This window comes from Triticum urartu, unplaced genomic scaffold, assembly GCF_003073215.2.
Source record: "Triticum urartu cultivar G1812 unplaced genomic scaffold, Tu2.1 TuUngrouped_contig_70, whole genome shotgun sequence".
Taxonomy (NCBI): domain Eukaryota; kingdom Viridiplantae; phylum Streptophyta; class Magnoliopsida; order Poales; family Poaceae; genus Triticum; species Triticum urartu.
The window spans coordinates 4,398-8,794 of record NW_024117808.1 but is presented as its reverse complement, the minus strand read 5'-3'; positions in this window follow the sequence as shown (position 1 = coordinate 8,794).

Genomic DNA, 4,397 nt, shown 5'->3' with positions numbered 1-4,397 from the left:
TGCAGACCGGTGTCATCTTAAAACGCTTGCCATTTCCAAACCGTAACTCCGATTCCGGCGTTCTTTATATCGTTTTCAAGCGATTTCATCCCCTCTTTCCAGTGGCACCCTTGGAATTCCAAGTTGAGGCCAGGTTCATGCGTTTCCTGTCATATCTTGCTTTTTGCATCCCGCATCGCCTCCCGCATAGCATATCATCATTTCATCTTATTGCTTGATCTTGCACGTGGTTGATTGTATCCTTGTTGCTTGTTTGTCTTGTTGGGTAGATCCGGGAGACGAGTTCGCTACCGAGGAGCCCGTTGAGTTTGCTTGTGAGGATCCAGTCAACTCTGACAACTGTGCAGGCAAGATGATCATACCCTCGAAATCACTACTATCTTTGCTATGCTAGTTTGCTCGCTCTTGCTATGCCAATGCTACGATGCCTACCTTTTGCTTGTCAGCCTCCCAATTGCCATGTGAAACTCTAACCCACCATGTCCTAGCAAACCGTTGATTGGCTATGTTACCGCTTTGCTCAGCCCCTCTTATAGCGTTGCTAGTTGCAGGTGAAGATTGGAGCCGTTCCTTGTTGGGACATTTATTTACGTGTTGGGATATCATTATATTGTTATGTTATCTTAATGCATCTATATACTTGGTAAAGGGTGGAAGGCTCGGCCTCTCGCCTAGTGTTTTGTTCCACTCTTGCCGTCCTAGTTTCCGTCATATCGGTGTTATGTTCCCGGATTTTGCGTTCCTTACGCGGTTGGGTTATAATGGGAACCCCTTGATATTTCGCCTTGATTAAAGCTTTTCCAGCAATGCCCAACCTTGGTTTTACCATTTGCCACCTAGCCTTTTCTTTCCCTTGGGTTCTGCAGACTCAAGGGTCATCTTATTTTACCCCCCCCCCGGGCCAGTGCTCCCTCTGAGTGTTGGTCCGAACTGGGCAGCCTGCGGGGCCACCTCGGGGAAACTTGAGGGTTGGTTTTACTCGTAGCTTGACCTATCTGAGTGTGCCCTGAGAAAGAGATATGTGCAGCTCCTATCGGGATTTGTCGACACATTCGGGCGGTGTTGCTGGTCTTGTTTTAACCTGTCGAATTGTCTTGTTGTACCGGGTTACCGAGTCTGATCGGTGTGTCTCGGGTGGAGGTCTATTCCTTCGTTGACCGTGAGAGCTTGTCATGAGCTAAGTTGGGACTCCCCTGCAGGGATTGAACTTTTGAAAGCCGTGCCCGCGGTTATGGGCAGATGGGAATTTGTTAATGTCCGGTTGTAGATAACTTAAACCTTAATTAATTAAAACGAATCAACCGAGTGTGTTACCGTGATGGCCTCTTCTCGGCGGAGTCCGGGAAGTGGACACGGTGTTGGAGTAATGCTTGCGCAGGTTGTTCCTCTAGATTATCGCTCGTGCTTTGCCCCCTCTTCTCGCTCTCTTTTGCGTATAAGATAGCCACCATATATGCTAGTCGCTTGCTGCAGCTCCACATATATTTGCCTTATCCTTCCTATAAGCTTAAATAGTCTTGATCGCGAGGGTGCGAGATTGCTGAGTCCCCGTGGCTCACAGATACTATAACTCCAGATGCAGGTCCAGGTGATTTCGCTCCAGGTGACGAGTACGAGCTCAAGTGGGAGTTCGACAAGGACTCTCAGCGTTATTATGTTTCCTTTCCCGATGATCAGTAGTGGTGCCTAGTTGGGGTTTGATTCAGGGCCTTGTCGCATGTTGGGTTTTTCTTCTATTTTGGCACCGTAGTCGGGCCATGAGTGCTTGTATGATGGATGTTATTTATGTACTTTGATGTGACGTGGCGAGTGTAAGCCAACTATGTACCTCCCCCTTTTATTATATATTACATGGGATGTTGTAATGATTGCCTGACTTGCGACATTGCTTTCAATGTGGTTATGTCTCTAAGTCGTGCCTCGACACGTGGGAGCTATAGCCGCATAGAGGGCGTTACAATATACCCCTCCACCCATCCTCCATTTGTGCAGAGAGCCATCAGAACGTGCCTACACTTTCAGCATTCATTTTTTGAGAGAGAACCACCTACTCATGTGTTGAGACCAAGATATTCCAATCCAACCACAAGAATCTTGATCTCTAGCCTTCCCAAAGTTGCTTTCCACTCAAATCATCTTTCAACCATATCCAAATCTGTGGGAGAGAGAGTTGAGTGTTGTGGATACTATCATTTGAAGCACAAGAGCAAGGAGTTCATCATCAACACACCATCTATTACATTTTGGAGAGTGGTGTCTCCTAGATTGGTTAGGTGTCACTTGGGAGCCTCCGTCAAGATTGTGGAGTTGAACCAAGGAGTTTGTAAGGGCAAGGAGATCGCCTACTTCGTGAAGATCTACCGAAGTGAGGCAAGTCCTTCGTGGGCGATGGCCATGGTGGGATAGACAAGGTTGCTTCTTCGTGGACCCTTCATGGGTGGAGTCCTCCGTGGACTCGCGCAGCTGTTACCCTTCGTGGGTTGAAGTCTCCATCAACGTGGATGTACAATAGCACCACCTATCGGAACCACGTCAAAATCTCTGTGTCTACACTGCGTTTGCTCCCTCTAAACTGCTCCCCTTTACCTTCATATGCAATGATTTACATTCCGCTGCTATACTCTTAGAATTGCATGTGTAGGTTGATTGCTTGACTTGTGATAAGTTGCTAATATCTGCCAAGACTTAAAATTGGGAAAAGGCTAGATTTTTATTTGGTCAAGTAGTCTAATCACCCCCTCTAGAGATGCTTTCGATCCTACAACTATGAGTGAATGTGCTTTGCTTTATGCTATTAGGATGCAAGTCATACCATAAAGAAAGTTGTGGCATCCTACTAAGAGCAAGGCATTTTAATCCCAACTATTGATTTGTACGGTTTAAATATGTCTACCTTTTGTTTTCGAGATGGGCTTAAGCAAGGTGGGCACTTCATGCATATCACTCGCGAAATATTGGGTGACTATACAAACATGACATGAAGAAAGTTTATACACATTTAACTTAAATGTTTCATGTAAGAAAAATTCCTATCATTCTATAGAAAAAATAGACGGGCACTGCAACGCGCGCCATTATGGTCTAGTCAACTATCATTATCCTATGGAATTTAATCTTGTAACTAGCAAGACAAGAAGCTTGACAATCTTCTTGACGTGTTGGGGGCAAGTTTGTTTTGTGTTCTATGTGTAGGTACCAGTGGCTTTGTCTGTTGTGAGAACTCCTTCTAGTTCAATAAACCTTGGTTCTCCAATTGAGAAAAATACATATTGCTAGGTTACATCACCCTTATACTTAGGGATACACAACCACTCTTACAAGAGGGCAAGCAAAAGTCGATACTTCAAAATTACTGATTAGTGGTACTATTTTCAAATGTAACTCTCACCTTCACTGGTGCTGACAAGTGGTGCATCACATACGCGCCACTTGTTGCAATCAGAGAGTTTGATGAAGTTTCTCACCCCCGCGTGGAGGATGGGAGGTTGTTTGTTTGACTTTTTTCTTCATTTTAAATTTTCAAAATGATTTATCTCCCAAACCGTGTGTCCAAACCATGAACCGTTTTCATCGATGTGCTCTCGCATTGATATATTGAAAACTAGACCCCATGTTTATAGGTTTCAACGAACTTTTTCCAATGACACACAGTTCTGCTTTCACGGAGAAGCACAATTGTGCTTCACTTAAGAGAAACACTCCTATGCTTTACTTTTTTCGAAAAGCATAGTTGTGTTTCAGATACATAGGAGCAAAACAATGCTTCACGCGTAACATTATTGTGCTTCATGGTCTGATGGAGAAAAATCAAAAAAATATAAAAGAAACAAAAAAACCAAGAAACTAAAAGCCCAAAGATACGAAAAACCGACAAAAACTAAACCCCCCAATAAAATCCATCCGCGCTTCACGCAAGGGGTAACCTTCGATTAGTTTTTTTAGACGAATCTCTGATTAATGTTTTCTTAGGGAAAATCTCCAATTAGTGTTTTTTAGACAAATCTCCGATTAATTCCTTTTGAAACACCTTCGATTAGTTACTTCATTCACTTTTTTTGAGAAGTAGTTACTTCATTCACTGGCAACTTCCGTGTGAAACAGACTCATCTCATGCGTGTGGGTCTCTACCATAATGTAAAAGTCTTATGCGAGTGCTAGGCGTCGGTGCGCCGACCCAAAATTCGGCTGGCCGCTCGCGTGCCGTTGAATGCGCTCGTATAGAGTCGCTCAATCGCATCGTTCCCTTTTCTCTGTCTTTTCTTCGCCCCTACGTCATCTCCCCCACTCGCACGGGAAAAAGGGAGAAACAAGTAGAGACGTGCCGCCCCAGCTCACAGGTTATCGAACAACGCTGCCCCTGCCATCAATCTTCCTTGTTGTTTGACCCCGTGTAGCCC